This window comes from Chlorocebus sabaeus, chromosome 23, assembly GCF_047675955.1.
Source record: "Chlorocebus sabaeus isolate Y175 chromosome 23, mChlSab1.0.hap1, whole genome shotgun sequence".
NCBI lineage: Eukaryota > Metazoa > Chordata > Mammalia > Primates > Cercopithecidae > Chlorocebus > Chlorocebus sabaeus.
The window spans coordinates 59,055,991-59,080,788 of NC_132926.1; the positions used below are offsets into that span (position 1 = coordinate 59,055,991).

A 24,798-nucleotide genomic window follows, 5' to 3' on the forward strand; every position below is an offset into this window, starting at 1 on the left:
ATGCACTGTTCAAGCTTAAAGTATTTGGTAAGGAAGCATCAGGATCAAGGCTCAGAATAAAATCATCTAAGATAAAAAAGCACAAAATATTATAAACACGAAATCCGAAATAGTCACTTTAAAGAATTAAGAAAAGTGAGAAACATTCAACTTCTAGCTTTATGATGCCAATGGAACAAAGCAGGCCCCCCAGGATAAACCTTAAGAGGGGGCCAAGGAAATGTACCAGAAGGAACCAACTCCACAGAAGGGCTGGAAACAAAAAGCAGAGATCCAGGTCTCCCTGGAAACAGAGTCAAAAGCACATTTTCCTCATGCAATCAGAATGAACAAGTCTCCCATGCAGACCCAGACTACTAATAATGAAACAAAAACCAGATACAGTGGAAAGTCTGTGTGTTTTGTCTTCATTCTGATATTAAGTGGCCATGCTATCTTGGATAGATCATTTACTCTCACTTCTGGTCTCAGGTTACTTTATTTATTTACTGAAAAATTATTGATCACTTTTATGTGTAAACATGTGCTACAGGATGGGAATTCAGTGAACTAAGGGCACAATGAATCATCTTCGCCATGCTATGAGAAGAAGATAGACTACTGAGAGGGCATGAAACAGGAGAGCCCAGTCAGGGCTAAATCTCTGAGACCATGATGAAACACGCCTGAAGCCTGGGGGAAGTTGATGGTGGATATGAGGACAAGACAAAGAGGAAAGGTCAGTTTAACAAAAGAAACAGATTACCTGAGGAACTGAGACTGTGGGACTGGAGCTCAGGGCACAGGAGGGCTCCAGAGCAGCTAAGGTAGGCAGAGAGCAGACCACACTGAGGTCCTCACAGGCCACACTAAAGACCAGCCTTTACCTTACAAGAAAGGAGAAGCCACTCAATGATTTTTAAGTGGGAGCTGACATGATCAGATATGCACTATGAAAAAAAAATTTTTTTTAAAGAGACAACTGCTTTGTTGTCCAGGCTAGACTATGGTGACGTAATCATAGCTCACTGCAGCCTCCAACTCGTGAGCTCAAGCAATCCTCCCACCTCAGCCTCCTGAGTAGCTGGGATTACAGGTGCACATCACCAGGCCTGGCTAATTTATTTTCTCTTTTGTAGAGATGGGGACTTGCTATGTTGTCCAGGCTGGTCTCAGACTCCTGGGCTAAAGCAATCACCCTATCTCAGCCTCCCAAGTTGCTGGGCTTACAGGAATGAACCACAGTACCTGGCCATGAAAAATATTTCTGATTGCAAAATGATGAATTCTAGAGAGCTCAGGGTGAATAGGGAAAATGGAGTAGAAAGTTATTATAGCAGTCCAGGGTGAGATGACAGGGCAATGGGAGGGAGAGTGATGATGGAGATGGAGAAGATGAAAGTGGGCAAATTTTAAAAGATGATTAGGTGGTGGAGTTAACAGCACTTGGTATTACAGTTGAGACCATTTCAGATTTCATATTTTCAGATTTGGGGCACTCAGCCACTAAGTATAATGCAAATATTCCAAAGTCTAAAAAACCCTGAAATCTGAAACATTTCTGGTCCCAGGCATTTTGGATAAGGGACACTCAACTTGCATCTGTTAGTAGCATTTCCTCCCACCACCACCTCAACTGGACCAAAGGAAAAGTGGTCAGACATCATCCAACCCAGAGCCTTCATTTTTAAAAGAGCCACATCCGCACCTAAATTCCTTCTCTCAATTCACTCATCAAAGCCTGTCTTTCCTCAGGCTGGGCCTTTGGAGGAGCAGTAGGGATGACCCTAATTTTGAACTATTCCCTATATTCTAATAACATTGGTCCTGAAATGAAGAGGAAAAGAATTTCAAAAGTAAAAATGAAAACAAAAGGCAGTAGAGAAGGGGGTGGTTGTGAACAGAGAATAGCTTGGGCTGTAGACCAACGGATTCACCTTGGAGAGCTGAGGTCTCAAGATGTCCTGACACACAGCAAAGCGTACAAACCCTGAACACCACAGTGGTAGGATTAAAGTCCTAATGCAACTTTGTTCTACTGGATTTTTTTCAATGATGTTTCCCCAAGTAAACTTTATCTCTGGTGATTGTCTTAACTTCCTAACTTCCTAATCTTCTTCTTTTACCACTTTACTCCTAATAGTAAAGTGATGGTTCACTATTTATAGAATAAACTGATGTCTTTCTGCCTTGAACCTACAAGCTCTCAATCTACTCTGGCTTCAAAGTTGCATTCCTCATTAGTGAAAAGTATGCACTACAAAGAATTATTCCATTAGGTAGTTTGTGAAAGATAACCACACCAGTGAAATGTAATCTTGTCATTACTACAAGATCTGCCTGTAGTAATGGTGCATTCCTTCAGCAAGTATTTATTAAGCACCTTCCCTGCATCAGACTCTGAGCTGGGGCTGAGTGGGCAGCAAAAGAGACATGGTTTCTGCCCCATGAAAAGCTCAGGGATAGACAGATTGGCCAATGGTAAGCACATAACTGACTAAAATGGGAGCTACAAAGAAACGCCGACGGTGCCAAGAAGTCATCTTAATAGGTAAGCCTGGCAGTGATGAACCACTCCAGGGATTTAACACTGCCCTCTACTCTTCACGGCATGGCCAGGTTAAGGCAGCTGTCCTCATGAGTATACACATGCTTGGGTGCTTGTTCCTGTCAGTTACAGCTCTTTCCACTCTAATACTCAGACCCTCGACTTATCTTTGGAGACTGAAAACCTAGATTCAAATTCCAACTTTCCCACATACTGGCTGTATGACCTACAGTAAGGTTTTAAACTCTTTGAGCATCTGTTTTTCCACATGTTAAATAGAGACAGTAACACTTACTCCGTGAGGACTTAAGTAAGTTAACATTTATAAAGCAGAGTATGGTATCTGACATAGACTAAGCAATAGGTACTATGTCTAAGTGTCCCTGAATCTTAATCAATGACAATAAAATCATTTAAACTAGCATTTAATGAGATTTCAAAACCCTTCATTCTAACGTATCTGAATGCCTTTTTAGCTTTGGTAATGAAGAGTCTAACCAGAGTACTCTGAGACTGTGAGTCCCTTGTTAATGTAACAATGCTATATTTTTCATCAAGTTATCACATGTGGAATAAATGCATGCCTTTTTAAAACAGTATCCTGAATAGGTAATACAGTCATATGGTTTAAAAAGAAAAAAACAAAAGATACACAGTGAAGTCGGTCTTGCAATCACAACCTTTCTTAGGGCAAGTCCCAACGCTTCACTCCCCACTCAAGTGCTCACCGTAAGATCCTTTCAGCGTTGCTACATGCACATTTGAACAGAGTCAGTCTTAAGTCCTTCCCTTCAACACAAAAGGCAGCACAGGACATTCTGTTCCACCTCTTGCTTTTTCACTCAGCAGTAGACCCTGATGATCTTCCCATATCAGGACATAAAAACAGTCCTCTTCTTCCTTTTACTGCTACATAATATTCTATTGCATGAATACTGTTATAATAAATGTCTTTAAGGCTACATTTCTTTCTTCACTGACAAACTTTCCTAAGTATAGTTCTGGCAGTGCGTATTGGAAAAAATGGGTAGAAATACAATATTTTCATCTGCCTTAATTGTTCTTACTCAAAAACTAACAGCAACTAATTATTTTTTATATTTTATACAATCTATATAGTCACTATGCTACAGTTTACAAGAATAATTTTTCCCTTATGTTATTTTAAAACATCTGCACTGTATTTTACACATAACAGGATCATTTTTCTTCGAGTTTATATGGGAAAAGTGCCGGCTGCTACAGTATCCAATCAGTTACCCTGAGGAGATGTCAGCTGTCAACCATGTCTATTGTAGTGATTTCCCTCTCCTCTCTCCCTTCCCTCTCTGGGTGAGCTGTCAAGTTTCTAGTTTCTGACGTGCATTTACATCACTCAATGACATCTGACAGCAGTGAAAGGCCACAGAAAACTGCTTATTGATCAGAGCAAAACTAGTTGACGGAACAGATGAGGTTGTATCACAGAAATGCAGCCACATTCAGGTGATGACATTTTGCTCCCCGTACACAAGAGCTTAATGGAATACAACTTCATTATATCATGCCACTTGTGCTTACAGTACCAAACCCATCTCCTGACTGTTTTGTCTATGCAGTGATGAGGACAATCTATTTGTGCTGGTTTCAATGTATTACTAACCTGATTTGTTCATGAACACTTGCAAACTACTTGTGAATCTGTCCTGACAAATATACCAGAAGACACTGAAGTCTCAATCTTACCAAAATCTAATTGTGCTGTCCTTAAAATGAAAAAAAAAAAAAAAAATACCATTCAGTGAGTTATAACTGCCCAGTTATACTTTTAAGTTAAAATTTTATACCACAGTGTTAAGAAGTTTCAATAGATTTTTTTTTTTTTTTTTTTTTTTTTTAGTAACAGGCTTAATTCACTTTATTTTTCTTGTATAAAAACCCTATGTTGTAGCCACAGCTGGAGCCTGGGTCCGCTGCACGGAGACCCTGGTGTGGGTCTTGACAAGGTGGTCAGTGAATTCCTGATAGGGAGACTTGGTAAACACAGTCTCCTTCCAGAGGTCAGGGGTCAGGTAGCTGTAGGTCTTAGAGATGGCATCAAAGGTGGCCTTGGCGAAGTTGCCCAGGGTGGCAGTGCAGCCCCGGGCTGAGGTGTAGCAGTCATCGATACCAGCCATCATGAGCAGCTTCTTGGGCACAGGCGCTGAGACGATGCCAGTGCCCCTGGGTGCAGGGATGAGGCGCACCAGCACAGAGCCGCAGCGGCCTGTCACCTTGCAAGGGATGGTGTGGGGCTTGCCGATCTTGTTCCCCCAGTAGCCTCTGCGCACGGGGACAATGGAGAGTTTGGCCAAGATGATGGCCCCACGGATGGCAGTGGCCACCTCCTTGGAGCACTTAACACCCAGGCCGACGTGGCCATTGTAGTCCCCGATAGCAACAAACGCCTTGAACCTGGTGTGCTGGCCAGCACGGGTCTGCTTCTGCACCGGCATAATCTTCAAAACCTGATCTTTGAGAGAGGCCCCAAGAAAAAGTCAATGATCTCAGATTCCTTAATGGGCAAGGAGAAGAGGTAGATCTCCTCAAGGGACTTGATCTTCATGTCCTTGACCAAACGGCCCAGCTTGGTGACGGGCATCCACTCCTTATCCTCGGCCTTGCCTCCGCGAGCTCCGCGGCCTCGGCCTCGGCCCCGGCCCTGGCCCCGGCCCCGTCCACGGCCGCGACCCTGGCTCCGGATGCCACTGCCCAAACCTCCGCGGAAGCCACCGCGGTTCCCCATCCCAGGGCCACCAGGCCCTCCGGGCCCCCCCGCTGCACCGGCGTCATCCGCCATTTGGCGTTCTCTCGGAGAAGAAGGAGATTTTTAATTCTTGTGCCATTGTCAGGAAAATAAAAATTGATAACTTGAGACACAGTTGAATTTTACTTACAAACAGGAGAATTTAGGTGTTTCTAAGAACTAAGATACCAGATTAAGCCCCTCTGCATACAAATTGTTCCCTTCAGTTATAAAGATAACAATTTCAACTACTTCCCATTTCCATTGCCAGTGTAGATAAATGACCGCAAAATTACAAATTAGTACACGTCTGGAATAGAGATCATTAAGTCAGACAGACTCTTAATATTTTGTCATGTGACTTCTCAAACAGAAGAAAAGGAAAAGGCAGCAAATGGGACAGAATTACCAGCCCCCTGATTCCTAGGTGAAAGAATGCTAAAACTTTACCCTGAGGGCTGTCTGGCTTTTATCTCTACTCTTTAATTCCTCCCTTGAGGAGGGAGTGTTCCTCCAAATTACAAATTCCCACACTACCTTCACAACTTGGCCACATCTGCATCCTATCTGGACTTGATTTTTTTTCTAATAGACTTTTTACTTCAATAAGATTTAAAGAAAACTTTATGTCACAAATAGATATGAGAAGCCAGTATCACTTGCTATAAATAGAAAGTGAGTATAAAAGTGAAATACTCATTTTAAAATTACATTTCTTGTTTAAGGTTTGGAGCCTGAAGTTACTCCTTCTTCCTTAGAGAGATTAGCAAAGTAAAGCCAAGTTAAAGTTCTTGGAGAATTGTTTAGGGTGGTGGAGAAAATGACATAGGATTAAAAGATAAGTGAAAAGGGAATAACGTTCTCCTTTTTGAGTCAATGTTATTCAATGTCTAGGCACCACTTAAATCATCTCCTGTGGCACTGGTGGCCTGTAGCCAAACCCAGAGAACACAAGCAGAGGAAGCTGCATGAGCAGGGGCTAGAGTCACGCAGCTGGGGCTCTGCTCCAATCCCGCTCCTGCTGCTTACTGTGTAGCCCCCAGCAAGTTACTTCACCTCTGTGTGCCTCACTATCCTCTCAACTGTAAAAAGAAATACTGTAGGCCAGGTGCAGTGGCTCATGCTTGTAATCCCAGCACTTTGGGAGGCCGAGGCGGGCGGATCACCTGAGGTCAGGAGTTCAAGACCAGCCTGGGCAACATGGTGAAACCCCATCTCTACTAAACATACAAAATTAACCGGGAATGGTGGTGTGCGCCTGTAACCCTAGCTACTCAGGCGGCTGAGGCACAAGAATCACTTGAACTGGGAGGCAGAGGTTGCAGTGAGCCGAGATCGCGCCACTGCACTCTAGCCTGGGCAAACAAGGGCAAAACTTCACTCAAAAAGGAAATACCAACAGCACATAAACCCTAAAGAACTGCTCTGAGAAGTAAATGAGATTATGCATGTCAAGTTCCAGATACTTTCACTTCGTACACTTTCTGTTGTAGGCCTATCTGGAAACAAAAAAATTGATTCAAATCAGATTCACTATGCTGTACTCACAATAAGGCACATGACAACCATTAAACACAATCTTTTAAGGTGTCTGTACAGTGACAGACAGGAGGGCAGCATGGTGGAAACCCAGAGTGAGCCAGGTATGGGGTGCTAAGTGGAGAGGTGACCACCGCCCTGGCTGTTCCCAGACAGCCCAAGTCTACTGCTGTTATCCCAGCACAAATCTCAATACTACCACTTTGTACTTTCAAAAACATTTCAGTTTGGATGCCAAGTTGTATGGTCACCCTAAGAATGCAAAGGAACACTTCACTACCTGCAGGTTCTGTGGTCTTAGAGGCCTCCGTATATGCCTGAAGTGCCTGTGGTTGTTTTATATGTATTTATTGATATACATATCCTCCACCTGACTCTTGGCTGTTATTCTGCCTCCAGTGTCTATTTAAGACTTTACTAGATAGTAGGTACTTAACTGTGGCTGAATGATTAATCCTAAGACATCCACAACTCAATGGATTACTATAAACCTGGTAAGACTGAGTTCAACCAGGAAGGTAGTAAATGGTCAGGGTCAGGTGAAAATCATTTAAATTTGAGTTCCCAAGTAGTATCTCTAAATCTGCAACCTATAATTATAAACCTGCTCTTACAGATGGAAGTTATACCTGAGTTGGAAAGAGAGGAGGATCTTGAACTAGTGCTTAGGAAGTCTGGACAGATCTCCAATCAGGTGTTGCTAGGGTTATTACAGGCTGAATATCCTTTATCCGAATTGCTTGGGGCCAGAAGTGTTCCAGATTTAGTATTTGTATCATACTTACTGGTTGAGTATCCCAAATTTGAAAATCTGAAATCCGAAATACTCCAGTGAGCATTTCCTTTGAGCATCATGTTAGCACTCAAAAAGTTTTGAATTTGGGATGCTCAACCTGTATAAATTTTTTGGATGCAGTTAAGCAGTAGTGCCTGTATTTCCTAAGCCTCCTGAATGAGTGGCTGAGGCAGGCCACCTATGATCAATACCGTGAAGACCCAAAATCACAGGCTTCTGCTCAGGAGTGATGGGACCTCTCAGGGTGCGCTGATAGAATGAACCAACTGTCAGATACTAATCGTCCCACATACCCCTTCCCTCCTCCCACCACCCAGTCTCCCACTTCACTCCATTCTCTACCCGTAGCTGATAACCTCAGGATGGAATCAGGATGCTTACCTACCCCCCGCACCCCACCCACAAAACCTGTAAAGTCAAATATGCCTATTTAGTCTTGTTTCACATCTACACAGCCGGAGTGTGGGTTATAAAAACACAATACATTCTAACATACTTTCACTGAGGACATTAAAGACTTGGAAGAACTTTTCTGAATGGACACATCTATGTTCTTATACATTTACTTAAAATGTCTCCTGGGAAACACCCACACCAGGCCTGCTAGAAGCTGACTGTGTGTGGTGGCTCATGAGTGGGGAAATGCCAGACGGCTGCTCCAAACAGGTCTCGAGCATCAGGCTGTCTTCCTTTCACATGGGTCTAAAGTGGTGGCATTTTTTTTTTCCAGTTAAACTCCATGGAGTTTAAGTGAAAGCCAAAAGAACAATTAATCTCAGATTTATTATTAATGTGAAACGTTTAGTTTTCTTAGTTGACATGTTCCTTTGGCCAGAGTTAACTTTAACAGCATACTGAATAGCATAAGACATATTAAGCTGAATTATCTGATGATCATGTAAATTATTAATGAGTCTATAAAATACAGAAAAAGCTGTAACTATAAGAAACATTTTTAAATATTGGGATCATGTAATTATAGATTTGTAGAAAAGGCTAGACATTTAAAGAACTTAAAATAATTAAAAAATAATTTTTAAAAGACTAGATATAAACAAAGAAAATAATAATTTAAAAAAAGATAAAAAGGCTGGAAGTGGTGGCTCACACCTGTAATCCCAGCACTTTGCGAGGCCGAGGCCGGCGGATCACCTGAGGTTGGGAGTTTGAGACCAGCCTGGTCAACATGGAGAAACCTCGTCTCTACTAGAAATACAAAAGTTAGCAGGGTGTGGTGGCGCATGTCTGTAATCCCAGCTACTTGGGAGGCTGAGGCAGGAGAATCCCTTGAACTCAGGGGGCGGAGGTTGCAGCGAGCTGAGATTGTGCCATTGCACTCCAGCCTGGGCAATAAGAGTGAGAAACTCTGTCTCAGAAAAAAAAAAAAAAAAAAAAGGCTAGGTATTCCGCTAGGTAACTGCTTTACTTCAACAATCTATCATTCTCAAGCTTCTCTTGCTCTAGGGTCTAAAACTATGTTAAACCTAACCCACAGAACCCAAGAATTTATAAAGCTGCAAAAAAATATAAGGTCTCCTGTCCTTACTGTGCCATTTAACCATAGGACCAATTAGACATAACACACATTTATGTTTTTAATATTAATATGTATTATATTTATGTATCATTTAATGTAATTACTGGAACATATTGTGTACCTAGGAAGAGACTTAGAATAAATCTGTAAATAGAGTATTTTAATTAGAAAGGAATCCACCAATAGAAGGGCTTTGTTACATCATAAATGTATCAAAAGCTTATCAAAAGTATAAAAATGTATCAAAGCTTCAAACATACCCTTCTCAAACAGATTCATGCAGCAATTATGCTTTAAATTACAGGAGCATGGAATAGATACACCACAGTAAACCAAAACTTCAGGTTAATTAGGAAACAAAACTCAGTATTAAGCACATGGCAAAAACTTTCCAGGTTTTAAAACTCCATTCAACATGGGCCTTCATTCATGTAACAAAGATGAGCTGAGCAGTGTGCAGGTGCTCAGTCCACAGGAGATAATTAGATGCATAAAGCATAATTTGCAGGTCAGTCAGACTTCACAGACCAGTGGAGGGAAAGACCTGTTCGCTGGCCAAAACACAGTGCAAAAGTTCATATAAAAGAAACATAAACATGGTACATTAAAAGTGCAGAGGAGGCCAGGTACTGTGGCTCAGCCCTGTAATCCTAATACCTTGAAAGGCTGAGGCAAGTGGATCACTTGAGCCCAGGAGTTCAAGACCAGCTTGGGCAACATGGAGAAACCCTGTCTCTATTAAAAAATAATAATAATACAAAAATTAGCCAGGTGTGGTGGCGCATGCCTGTTGTCCCAGTGACTAGGGAGTCCGAGGTGGGAGGATCATCTGAGCCTGGGGAAGTCAAGGCTGCAGTGAGCCATAATCATGCCACTGCAATCCAGCCTGGTTGACAGACTAAGACCCTGTATCCAAAAAAAAAAAAAAAAAAAGTGCAAAGGAGAGTGCAACCACCTCTGTCTGGGACATTTAGGCAATGATTCACAGAAATGCATGTGTCTGAGTGGAGTATTGGGTTCTCTGTGTACAGGGTGAAAATGAGACTGAAGAGGCTGGGGATGCCTCAAGTCTAGGGAACAATAAGTAGAAAGATACAGTTCCAGAATTGCAATGATATATCTGTGCAACAATGGCAGACTAATATGAGTTGAAACTTGGTTGAGTCTGGGGGAAGACAGTCATCAAAAGGAGGGGAATTTAACTGGCTAAAAGAAGGTTAAAGAGGTAAGCTGGGACAAGACGGGGAAAGGGCTCTTTTTAACCATATGCATGGTAAATACACCTGATAGCAATAACTTAAGCATGACAGGGTCACCCTGAGGATGACCCTGTATAGCACACACACCTGAATGTGTGTACTGGGCTAGGGAATCCAGTAGTGGCCAATATGAAGATTCTGTTCCTTGTCTGTAAGGAACATCTGAGCCTCCATCCCCTCCCATAGAACATAAGGTGTACAGAGAATTGAGGCCCTGAGTTTCATGTGGAATGAAGATTGCCAGGTGGAGGTTGTTAGAGGGGAGGTGTTAAGTGGAAATGCTATATAAACTGCATGCTTTTTGCAAGGGGTTGTGGTTTTCCTGCCCAGCTCCCTGCACTGGGCTGTGTGGTTATCTTCCCTGGTCCTCTTTCATTTCCCCTGTATGTAAACAATAAAACCCCATGTCTCCTTTGTTGGCTCTGCATCTCTTCTTCAGCCTCTTGAACCTGGTGCCATTCCCACTGGAATCGAAAGGGGTTCAGCACTACACTACACCTACAAGTCTGACCTGCAGGCTATAGAGAGCCAAGAGGCAGTAGAAATATTCAGAAAGGCAAACTCAAAAGAGGTATGGAGAGACACAGCAGGAGACAGCCTATGAGAAGAGTGAGTGGCACTTCCACCATGAGTACACAGGGAAGGTGGGTGAACAAGGAGGAGTGTGAGCAGGGGCCAGAGGCCACAGACATTACAGGTGAAGAGCCGAATGCCCAGATGAGGGACAGACAATGACTGTTCTCCTGTTTTATGTTGGGAAACTGGGCAGATAGTGAAGCTCAGGCTCAGACTCATAAAGATATAGAAGACAAAATAATATTGTTTGTTTATGGAAGAGAAAGATGGAATGGAGATAATGCAATCAGTTTTGGGACATCCCAAAATTAGGATGTTCTACTACAGGATGTCCAGGGGCAGACATCCAGTAAGAAGCAAGTCAGAGCAGAGTGATTCCAAATGGGCAGCTGTGGAGGAGGACCCTAGGACCAGGCATCTACTGGGCACCTCTGGTATTACCTTAAGTCCAAGGTCAGGTAGAACATGTGTGTATGATACATCCAAAGGAGAGAATGGAGGGTCAAGATCCTGTAAGATGAATCTGTAAAGTCTAAGGGGGCAATGACAGGAGACAAAAGTCAAAAGAGTGAGGGGACAAGTAAACCTTCAATGGGAGCAAGTGTATGGAACAAAGGGAGCAGCAGGGCAACAGTGTCCAGGACTTAGGCAATAAATGGGATGCCCAAATACTTCCTGCATACCAGTCCCGCTGGACCTGGCTCATCATTCCTAAATTCCTAGAATATTTATTATATCCTTGTGTTTTGTCCCTAACCATACCCTTGTTTTCATTGTTGTTTAACTGCAATCTCTTCATGTAGCCTATAAATTTCAAGAAAGATACTGCATTTTATAAATCTTCTACATTCTCCTTATTGTCCCCCACCATCAACGCATAAAGTAGAAACAAATAAATACTTAATAAAAAGAAAACAAGCTATATTTCAAGAGATCCAAAACCTAGGTATGATGCAATAGTTCTTCATCATAAATACTAGCAATATTTTGCTTTTTTTTTTTTTTTTTTTGAGATGGAGTTTTGCTCTTGTCACCCAGGCTGGAGTACAATGGTGCAATCTTGGCTCACTGTCACCTCTGCCTTTCAGGTTCAAGCAATTCTCCTGCCTCAGCCTCCTGAGTTGCTGGGATTACAGGCATGCGCCACCACACTCAGCTAATTTTTGTATTTTTACTAGAGACAGGGTTTCACCATGTTGGCCAGGTTGGTCTTGAATTCCTGACCTCAAGTGATCGACCTGCCTCGGCCTCCCAAAGTGCTGGGATTATAGATGCAAGTCACCGCACCCGGCCATATTTTGCCTTTTCAAGAGACATAAATCATTTTTGCCTCTGAAAAAGGAACATTACTTAGAATGATAACTGAATAAATTTTTGGCTCTTAGTTCTTTAAAAACATTTTATCCTTTCCCTAGTTGTTTTCTTTCTTTTTTTTATTTTTGGAAACTGAACTTTCACTCTGTCGCCCAGGCTGGAGTGTAGTAGTATGATCTCAGCTCACTACAGCCTTGACCTCGCAGGCTCAAGCAATCCTTCCACCTCAGCCTCCCAAGCAGCTGGGACTATAGGTGTGTGCCACCATACCTGGCCAATTTTTTATATTTTTTGTAGAGATGGGGTCTTACTACACTGCCCAGGCTGGTCTCAAACTCCTAGCCTTAAGCAGATCCTCCTGTCTTGGCCTCCCAAAGCACTGGGATTACAGGTGAGCCACTACACCAGGCCTTCAGTTATGTTTTCTATACCACACCATTTTTACATGGCCATACAGAACCAAAATTTGAATTTAATATCCAATGCACAGACCTGCATGTTCTCCATTCTAAATATTTTTTTAAAAAACTTTAAAAGAAGGAAGCACTGAACATGGAAACCAGTACCAGCCATTGCAAAAACATGCCAAAATGTAAAGACCATCGATGCTAGGAAGAAACTGCAACTAACGAGCAAAATAACCAGCTAACATCATAATGACAGGATCAAGTTCACACATAACAATACTAACCTTAAATGTAAATGGACTAAATGGTCCAATTAAAAGACACAGACTGGCAAATTGGATAAAGAGTCAAGACCCATCAGTTTGCTGTATTCAGGAGACGCATCTCACATGCAGAGACACACATAGGCTCAAAATAAAGGGATGGAGGAAGATCTACCAAGCAAATGGAAAACAAAAAAAGGCAGGGGTTGCAGTCCTAGTCTCTGATAAAACAGACTTTCAACCAACAAAGATCAAAAGAGACAAAGAAGGCCATTACATAATGGTAAAGGGATCAATTCAACAAGAAGAGCTAACTATCCTAAATATATATGCACCCAATACAGAAGCACCCAGATTCATAAAGTGAGTCCTTAGAGACTTACAAAGAGACTTAGACTCCCACACAATAATAATGGGAGACTTTAACACCCCACTGTTAACATTAGACAAATCAACGAGACAGAAAGTTAACAAGGATACCCAGGAATTGAACTCAACTCTGCACCAAGCAGAACTAATAGACATCTACAGACCTCTCCACCCCAAATTAACAGAATATACATTCTTCTCAGCACCACATCACACTTATTCCAAAACTGACCACATAGTTGGAAGTAAAGCACTCCTCAGCAAATGTAAAAGAACAGAAATTACAACAAACTGTCTCTCAGACCACAGTGCTATCAAACTAGAACTCAGGACTAAGAAATGCAATAAAAGCCGCTCAACTACATGGAAACTGAACAACCTGCTCCTGAATGACTACGGGGTACATTAGAAATGAAGGCAGAAATAAAGATGTTCTTTGAAACCAATGAGAACAAAGATACAACATACCAGAATCTCTGGGACACATTTAAAGCAGTGTGTAGAGGGAAATTTATAGCACTAAATGCCCACAAGAGAAAGTAGGAAAGATCTAAAATTGACACCCTAACATCACAATTAAAAGAACTAGAGAAGCAAGAGCAAACGCATTCAAAAGCTAGCAGAAGGCAAGAAATAACTAAGATCAGAGCAGAGCTGAAGGAGACAGAGACACAAAAAACCCTTCAAAAAAATCAATGAATCCAGGAGCTGGTTTTTTGAAAGGATCAACAAAATTGATAGACCACTAGCAAGACTAATAAAGAAGAAAAAAGAGAGAAGAATCAAATATATGCAATAAAAAATGATAAAGGGGATATCACCACCGACCCCACAGAAATACCAACTACCATCAGAGAATACTATAAACACCTCTATGCAAATAAACTAGGAAACCTAGAAGAAATGGATAATTTCCTGGACACTTACACTCTCCCAGGACTAAACCAAGAAGAAGCTGAATCTCTGAATAGACCAATAGCAGGCTCTGAAATTGAGGCAATAATTAATAGCCTACCAACCAAAAAAAGTCCAGGACTAGACGGATTCACAGCCAAATTCTACCAGAGGTATAAGGAGGAGCTGGTGCCATTCCTTCTGAAACTATTCCAACTAACAGAAAAAGAGGGAATCCTCCCTAACTCATTTTATGAGGCCAACATCATCCTGATACCAAAGCCTGGCAGAGACACAACAAAAAAAGAGAATTTTAGACCAATATCCCTGATGAATATCGATGCAAAAATCCTCAATAAAATTGTGGCAAACCGAATCCAGCAGCACATCAAAAAGCTTATCCACCATGATCAAGTGGGCTTCATCCCTGGGATGCAAGGCTGGTTCAACATATGCAAATCAATAAACATAATCCAGCATATAAACAGAACCAAAGACAAAAACCACATGATTATCTCAATAGATGCAGAAAAGGCCTAGGACAAAATTCAACGGCCCTTCATGCTAAAAATTCTCAACAAATTTGGTGTTGATGGAACGTATCTCAAAATAATAAGAGCGATTTATTACAAACCAACAGCCAATATCATACTGAATGGGCCAAAACGGGAAGCATTCCCCTTAAAAACTTGTACAAGACAGGGATGCCCTCTCTCACCACTCCTATTCAACATAGCGTTGGAAGTTCTGGCCAGGACAATCAGGCAAGAGAAAGAAATAAAGGGTATTCAACTAGGAAAAGAAGTCAAACTGTCCCTGTTTGCAGATAAATGATTGTATATTTAGAAAACTCCATTGTCACAGCCCAAAATCTCCTTAAGCCAATAAGCAACTTCAGCAAAGTCTCAGGATACAAAATCAATGTGCAAAAATCACAAGCATTTTTATACACCAATAATAGACAAACAGAGAGCCAAATCACAAATGAACTCCCATTCACAACTGCTTCAAAGAGAATAAAATACCTAGGAATCCAGCTTACAAGGGATGTGAAGGACATCTTCAAGGAGAACTACAAACCACTGCTCAATGAAATAAAAGAGGACACAAACAAATGGAAGAACATTCCATGCTCATGGATAGGAAGAATCAATATCGTGAAAATGGCCATACTGCCCAAGGTAATTTATAGATTCAATGCCATCCCCATTAAGCTACCAACGACTTTCTTCACAGAATTGGAAAAAATTACTTTAAAGTTCATATGGAACCAAAAAAGAGCCCGCATTGCCAAGACAATCCTAAGCCAAAAGAACAAAGCTGGAGGCATCACGCTACCTGACTTCAAACTATACTACAAGGCTACAGTAACCAAGACAGCATGGTACTGGTACCAAAACAGAGATATAAACCAATGGAACAGAACAGAGCCCTCAGAAATAATACCACACATCTACAACTATCTGATCTTTGACAAACCTGACAAAAACAAGAAATGGGGAAAGGATTCCCTATTTAATAAGTGGTGCTGGGAAAACTGGCTAGCCATATGTAGAAAGCTGAAACTGGATCCCTTCCTTACTCCTTATACAAAAATTAATTCAAGATCAATTAGTGACTTAAATGTTAGACCTAAAACCATAAAAACTCTAGAAGAAAACCTAGGCAATACCATTCAGGACATAGGCATAGGCAAAGACTTCATGTCTAAAACACCAAAAGCAATGGCAACAAAAGCCAAAATTGACAAATGGGATCTAATTAAACTAAAGAGTTTCTGCACAGCAAAAGAAACTACCGTCAGAGTGAACAGGCAACCTATAGAATGGGAGAAAATTTTTGCAATCTACTCATCTGACAAAAGGCTAATATCCAGAACCTACAAAGAACAAAGAACAAAACCACAATGAGATACCATCTCACACCAGTTAGAATGGCAATCATTAAAAAGTCAGGAAACAACAGGTGCTGCAGAAGATGTGGAGAAATAGGAACACTTTTACACTGCTGGTGGGACTGTCAACTAGTTCAACCACTGTGGAAGACAGTGTGGCGATTTCTCAAGGATCTAGAACTAGAAATACCATTTGACCCAGCCATCCCATTACTGGGTATATACCCAAAGGATTATAAATCATGCTGCTATAAAGACACATGCACACATATGTTTATTGCGGCACTATTCACAATAGCAAAGACTTGGAACCAGCCCAAATGACCATCAATGACAGACTGGATTAAGAAAATGTGGCACATATACACCATGGAATACTATGCAGCCATAAAAAAGATGAGTTCATGTACTTTGTAGGGACATGGATGCAGCTGGAAACCATCATTCTCAGCAAACTATCACAAGAACAGAAAACCAAACACCGCATGTTCTCACTCATAGGTGGGAATTGAACAATGAGATCACTTGGACACAGGAAGGGGAACATTGCACACCGGGGCCTGCTGGGGAGTGGGGGCGGGGGAGGGATAGCATTAGGAGATATATCTAATGTAAATGACCAGTTAATGGGTGCAGCACACCAACATGGCACATGTATACATATGTAACAAACCTGCACATTGTGCACATGTACCCTAGAACATAAAGTAAAATAAAATAAAATTAGATGTGACAAAAAATGTTTAATAGTTCACATTTTAAAAATTGCTGCTACACACACTTCCAAAATTGTAACTATGTGAGGTGATGGATATGTTAATTAGCTTGATTGTGGTAATCATTTCACACTGTATATGTATTATCAAAAACATCACAGCCTGGGCAACATAGTGAGACCTCATCTCCAAAAAAAAAAAAAAGTAGCTGGGTGTGGTAGCACACACCTGTGGTCCCAGCTACTCAGGAGTCTGAGGCAGGAGTATTGCTTAAGCCTGGGAGTTCAAGGCAGCAGTCATCCCTGACCACGCCACTGCACTCCAGCCTGTGCAAGAGAGCGAGACGCCGTTTCAAAAAACAAACAAAAAAAATCCAGACCACACTGCACATCTTAAATACACACGATATTTATGTGTCATTTATACCTCAATAAAGCTGGAAAAAAGGGAGAGATCAAGATTTTTAAAACTGGTTCTACTAAAGTCCTTGGTTTTCCACCTGTGACTTAATCAGTCCTAATAAGAAAAACTTTCCCCGACTCTCCTTTAAGGATTATCCCCACAAGAGCATACACTGTCGTGGGAGGTTAAGAGCTCACCGCATTCCTTCATCATTGTCAGATAAGCACCTTGCAAAAAGTCAAGTTAAGTGTTGAAGGAACTTTTTACTATTCAACGGAGGGGGCCAGGCACAGTGCCTCAGGCCTGTAATTTCAGCACTTTGGGAGGCCGAGGCAGGTGGATTGCTTAGGGATTTTGAGTCCAGCCTAGACAATATGGGGAAAACCCCATCTCTACAAAAAATACAAAAATTAGCCAGGCGTGGTGGTGTGCGCCTGTAGTCCCAGCTATTTGGGAGGCTAAGATGGGAGGATAGATGGAGCCTGTGAGTTCAAGGCTTCAGTGAGCTGTAATTGTGACATTGCACTCTAACCTGGGCAACAGTAACTAACCTGTCTCAAAAAATAAATAAAAATAAAAATATTCAACAGAAGCATTACTGATAGACTGTGTGTTAAACGAATTTTTTCTGGTGCAAATTGTATATTTCTATGGACTCCATAATAGCTGAAGACATGTTCACTCAAGCTATTGCTGCTACTACCTATGCCAACCCTCCCCTTAGAGCATCTACTGCCAGAACCCTACCAACAGCAAGGGATTTACTAGTCTAGCTCCAAAGTCACCATGACTCCCAGCCAGGTGTATGTTGAAGACTACAGGAATGAAAAGAGCAGAAGAAACTGTGTTCTTCAGGGGGGGCAGAGATCTCACAGTGGAAGCTGGCAGGAGGTAGGGAAAGTTATTCTAGCAGGAATGGTAAAGAGAAAGCTTCAAGAATCAAGGAAAAGCAGCTCTCAAAAATGGCCAGGACAGCCCACCACCACTAACGCATATACACTGTAAGATTCTAGACACCCTCCTGTGTGCACCCAAGCATGGGGACACTTTCAAGGTTCTCTGACTCCAGTTCCTAAACTGATTTGTGAAATGCCCCATCAACCACATTTGGCCTGCCAGCTTAGGAATAAGAAGCCATGTAGACCATTGATTCTCAATTCTGGCTGCATATTAGTTACCTACAGAATGCTTTGAAAATATTAATGCTCATGCCTTCAACTCAACCACTTAGAAACTCTGGATAGAAAGCAGTATCAACAGAAGCATCTACCCATCATCAAGATTTAATGGATATTTTTCCATATTTATTTTGATTTCATTTTCTTTTTTTATGAAACAAAATGTTATTGATTCAGCTAAAGCCCTACACTTAACCTATACAATAACACTTCTCCTTTCCCAGACCAAAGAACTCAAAGCTGGAGAAAATCTGAGTTCTGCCTATACATAAACTCAGAGTGCTGCCATAGCGGCTGTAGCTCAGACCCTCTGACCCAAAGGCACATGGCTCACTGCACTGTCCCACACTGCCTGCAGGGCCTCAGATCTGGGAAAAGGTTTTTACTTTAAGTATTTTTAATTTTAAAAGTTATAAATGAAAAGGAATTTTGAGTAATCCCCAGTGCATTTTAATTGCTATCTGTATTATGTCTTGCAGACAATTTTCCCCTTGCCACCACATAGAACACATCTTCATTTTTATTACACGTATCAGGGAAAATAGGGTTGAAGATGATTTAAGGCTGACTCTGTGGGAGTGCATCTATGTCCTAAAGTTCCACACAGGTACACTCAGTCATCATGAATCCTCTCTAAGTCATTCTTCACAAAACAAACATTCTTCTGAATGGAAAAACCCCATGTAAGTATTTCAGACAACAGATCACAATTCCAGCACCACCCCCAACACACATACATGCACACAAACAACCTTCCAGAACATTGGTATAACCTCAATTTGTATTGCTCAACTGAAGAAAGCATTCTACAATACTGCTGATCTTAGTATCAAAGACCTGAAAATGAGTTACGTGAGCATCATGCTATTTTCCCCCAAGAAGCAACAGAAGACATCAAGTCAAATACTTTTACTTTTCTGAAGGGGTGAACAGGACAGGGAGCCCACAAAAAAAAAAGTCTCAGACATTTAAACAATTAAGTTCCACTAATATTACTGTAAACTTGAAACTGCAGGATTATGCAACAAGATAGGAAACAGTTTCTTCCTTTACAAGAAAACTAAAAAATCTGAAGAGTAGCCTCATAAATGTATAGAGGACCTAAAAATACTTGTTAAAAAAGTCCTCAGCTGGCAAACGTGCATGTGAGTGCACACACACATATTCATTGCACGTTAATTTTTTTTTGGTTTTTACAATATTCTTGTGTTGTCACAAATAAGTATTTGGAGTGATAAAATCCCCACTCCATCCCCTGAAAAAGGTTTCTGGCAATATAGTTCTATACTGGGAGAGTGACATACATAAGTTCAAAATGATCCATTCTTTCCTTTAACATGTTAGTCTATACGCTGTCTTCTAATTCTTATGAATGCACCCAAAATAAATATTTTCATATATGCATAAGGGCTCATATAAGGTAGTAAGGTAGCAGAAATGGGGAGAGAAAAATCGATGTCATGTTTTCTTAAGATAGCCTAAGAAAAACTTAAAAAATAAAAAGAAGAAGTGGTATAAACATTCTGGCTTACTGTTGGGAACTCTGTTTTTAAAAAAGAAAAAAACTGCCATGATAATTTTGGAAATTCCCCTAATGACATCTTTGATTTCCATTTAATGTACACAGTGACACCTACTGGCATACTGATGAGGCAATGAAGACAAAATGCGAAAATTCATGCACAGGGAGAGGCCCCTGAAGTAGATACGTTCATATGTCTCCTATGAAATGACACTTAAATACAATATTCTAAAACACTATATTGATTTAATACTAGAAAGAAGCAAGAGGAAAGCTCATGTCTGCTTTTCAGTTCTAGGTTACTGACACCGTGAGACTGACGCACACAAGGTTTAGAGGCTTGACTTCAGTGTTCAGTTCACATTTTCCAAAAGCCCTAAGCATTCATGTTTGGTGGTTAGAGTTAAACCTCAGACCTTACTAAGATGAATGTTTGGCTGAGGGCAGTCACATAACGTGATAATTTTTAAAAATCATATAAACTAACAAGTAGTAGTTGGGAGGAGTTAGCTGCTTTTTAAACAAGCTGTGGCCTATTATAAATAAGCTGTGGTCTATCACAGAAACAAGACAAGACTTATAAGACTTTTTTTCCTGACAGTACATGTGGTATTGTTGAATTTGGCCAAAGAGAGAAATAAATTCAGGATGAAGCAGCTGGAAAAAATATGAGCAAGCGAGTAGAGCATCCATCAGTCGACTGGTAACTATAGGTAATGTAACTTTAAAACAGAAATAAAAGGGTCTGTGGCTCGACAGGACAGGAGGCTCCAGAGATGACGGGAATGGTGGCTGCCACCAAAGGCAAAATGGTAGTAGAGCCTTCACCAGCTACAGCTAAGTCCAGTTGGACCAGAGAGAATGACATGAACATGTGCATGATAAATCCTGTCTGTGGCAAAACTGAATTACCTTAAGAACAGAATATGCAACTCACATGCCAAATCTGATCCACTACTGCTATGATTTCCAAGGTGGAGCCAACAGGAAAGTATATGGGATCAATCAGCAATGTCTGCCATAGGAATGGGGAAAGGGAATTACAACATGTGTGCCAAAGATCTGTGACCTCACCAACCTAAGAATAAAAACAAACAAACAAACAAAACTCTGCTTCCACATGGTTTTTTTTGTTTGTTTGTTTGAGACGGAGTCTTGCTCTATTGCCCAGGCTGGAGTGCAGTGACGTGATCTCAGCTCACTGCAACCTCTGCCCATGCGTTCAAGTGATTCTCCCGCCTCAGTCTCTTGAGTAACTGGGATTACAGGTGCACGCCACCACACCCAGATAATTTCTGTATTTTTAGTAGAGATGGGGTTTCACCATGTTGGCCAGGCTGGTCTTGAACTCCTGGCCTCAAGTGATTTGCCCACCTTGGCTGCCCAAACTGCTGGGATTACAAGCATGAGCCACTGTGCCCGGCCTTGCCGCAAATATTTCGGTATCATTTCTGTACTGCTGCATTTTTGTGTTTGTGTATTTAGTCTTTTCCTTTGTTTCCAAGTGAAATCTTTTGAAAACAGTTCTATCATGCTCAAATAAGCAGAACTGGGGATTTTCTTAGGCTAGTTGAGAGACGTGGTGAGGGTGACATGGACGACTGCTGACACAGGGCACGCCGGCCTGGAGAAGCAGCAGCTGCTGGCACGCATGGACACACTTTGCAGATGTGTCCCCTGCGGAGGGTGATAGTTCATCACCCCCCCAAACCCCAGCCTAGGGGCCTCTCACACAATCTCATCCTTCCACCAGAAAAGAACACAGTGCCAATGTGCCTCTGCTTCCAATCACCAAGACCCAAGGTTGCCTACACCCTTGGTCCAAGATATGGGATACAAAATGGTGTGGATTATCTCGGGGGACTAACTTCTAAATCTGAACAGCACTGAGCTCTCCACTGGTAAATTACTTTTGAACCCAGCTCTGATGTATTCCATTACAGATGACAGCATGTTAAAATCAAGACATGTTTTACCTAAAATTAATGAAAATGCATAAGTTAACCATGGAAAACCTAATGCTTACACCTATCCCCTAAGTTTATTTTTTCCTTTATACTTTTCTGTTTTATAACTTTTCTATTATTAATCCAAATATATATTCAATTTTTTAAACCATGAATAAGCTGTGCAACCATGTATATTTTAAATGTGTAGGAGTGAACATTAAATATGAAGCTTTTTAAAAAGATTTACTGTTTTGGCTGAATAATACTAACAAGAAAAAGATTTCCCCAACCTATATTTTACCTTTAGAAAGTGCTCTGTTTAAAAAAAAGAAAGAAAGAAAGAAAGAAAAAACAGTGCTGTTAAACTAAAATGAAGTGATCTACTGAAATCTAGCATTTGTAGCTCAATAAATTTATTAAGTATTTATTTACTGAGGAGTATTTAATTTAAAAGGTTTCTTTTTATTTTTACTTGGAAACTAGACTACAGCAAAATAGTAACTCCCATATATTTGTCTCACCCCACTTCTATGAGAATGCACAGTTAACACTCAGAATTACTGGGAGCATCCAGATTATACTTACCCACTAGGTACTGGGCCACTTTTCTTCCTAGCCCTCTTCCTTCTAAAACCATCCCCTACCAGAAGCAGTAAGCATTTCAGGGTCAGAAAGTGTATCTTATTCTTCACTATATGACCCAGCAGTCCTAAGACAATGCCTTTTCTGTAGCAAATGTTCATTTTAAAAACTGGCAGAGAAAGCATCATTTATAAGAGAAAAATGCTGAAAAACAACCCCAATGCCTATCCAAAGGAGACTGACTGGATGATGGTTCAGTCACACAAAGAAATTCCATGGTGCCACTACGAATGAGGAGGACTCTTGTGAACTCATATGGAGTGATTTTTAGGATATACTGACTGAAAAAAATAATTGGGGAAAAAAGATTATATATAATATGATATTATTTATGAAAGGAAAAAACAAGGGACATATATAACAAGAGATGGAGATACATTAGGGATAAAATAAGTGTGTATGTATGTGTGTGTGCATGCACAAAAGAGAAACACAAGAAGTACAAACCAGAACCTAATAAAAATGATTACCTACAGACATGGGTATAGAATGGAAGGGGACTAAGACTTTTCCAAAAATATCTTTATATAGTTTTAAATCAAACAAATGTTCTATTTATTTATAAATTTACATTTAAATCAAAAGAGGTTTTGAAAAATCTCATAAAAATAGCCTAACTGCATATTAAATTGATTACATAACAACACAGAACAAATAATTCAAGTTGCTTTTTTTTTTGATATGGCGTCTTGCTCTGTTGCCCAGGCTGGAGTGCAATGGTGCAATCTTGGCTCATGGCAACCTCCGCCTCCTGGGTTCAAGCAATTCTCCTGCCTCAGCTTCCCAAGTAGCTGGGATTACAAGCACCTGTCACCAAGCCCAGCTAACTTTTTTGTATTTTTAGTAGAGACAGGGTTTCAACATGTTTGGCCAGGCTGGTCTCGAACTCCTAACCTCAAGTGATCACCTGCCTCGGTCTCACAAAGTGCTGGGATCACAGGCGTGAGCCACCACACCTGGCTTCAAGTAACTTTTGAATGCCGAACTCTGACTATACAAACCTAATGAAATATATTCTAAGACAAAATGAGCTGCATAAAAATCTTAAATTCTATTTAGTGAGTTTATTGTTAAAACAGTTTTGGGCTGAAATACTGGAATTATTACGTATGAGAGAAAAGGAGACACAAAATGAAATGTCATAATTTCAAATATGTGTATATGTTCACACTTTATATATATAACTATGTGTATATATGTATATGTATAGATATATAAAAGCAATGATATATAATGATATATAAAAGCAATGATTAACCACAGCACACCTACCACGAAGATCTTCGTTTCTACATACCATTACCCATTAAAAGGAAGCAGGAGTCCTTGGAAAAATGTAGAATTGTGAAAGTACAAGTTGAACCTGCATATCTTGTTGGACAAAACATAAGAAATGCTCATCAAAAAAAATGGGGTCACGTCGAAAGGACACAAGAGCCGACCTGAAGGAGATGCCTTGTGACAAATTGGAAACAATTGGGCATTAAAAGAATGATGACAGTAGTAGAAAACACTGAATTTTTTTTTTAAAGTCATGGGTCTATAGAGATACAAGAAGGTAAGGAGGAAAGGGAGAAGTTCCTCTTTGCAGAAAAATGCCAGCTAGTAAATTTAAAGGAAATGGGGCCGAGTGCAGCGGCTCATGCCTGTAATCCCAGCACTTTGGGAGGCCGGGGTGGGTAGATTACTTGAGGTCAGGAGTTCAAGACCAGCCTGGCCAACTGGTGAAACCCCATCTCTACTAAAAATACAAAAATTAGCTTGGCGTGGTGTAATCCCACCACTTTATCCCAGCTACTCGGGAGACTGAGGCAGAATAGCTTGAATCTGGGAGGCAGAGGTTGCAGTGAGCCGACATTGAACCACTGCATTCCAGCCTGGGCGACAGAGCGAGACTCTATCTCAGAAAAAAATATAAATAAATAAATAAATAAATAAATAAATAAATAAAGGAAATGGGCTGGGCGCAGTGGCTCACGCCTGTAATCCCAGCACTTTGGGAGGCCAAGGCGGACAGATTACTTGAGGCCAGGAGTTCAAGAGCAGCCTGGCTAACACGGTGAAACCCAGTCTCTACTAAAAATACAAAAATTAGCGGGGCGTGGTGGTGGGCGCCTGTAGTCCCAGCTATTCGGGAGGCTAAGGAACAAGAACTGCTTGAACTGGGGAGGCAGAGGTTGCAGTAAGCCAGGATCACGCCACTGCACTCCAGAGCAAGACTCTGTCTCAATAAAAAAATTAAATAAATAA

The 24,798-nt window shown here is 41.0% G+C and overlaps 1 protein-coding gene and 1 pseudogene across 2 annotated transcripts in view; both read right to left on the minus strand.

The window, feature by feature from the left end:
- The window catches only part of SNX24 (sorting nexin 24), a 171,601-nt gene that overhangs the window by 96,437 nt on the left and 50,366 nt on the right, over positions 1 to 24,798 (minus strand). The window lies entirely within an intron of this gene.
- On the minus strand, positions 4,387 to 5,360 carry LOC103244425 (small ribosomal subunit protein uS5 pseudogene; annotated as a pseudogene).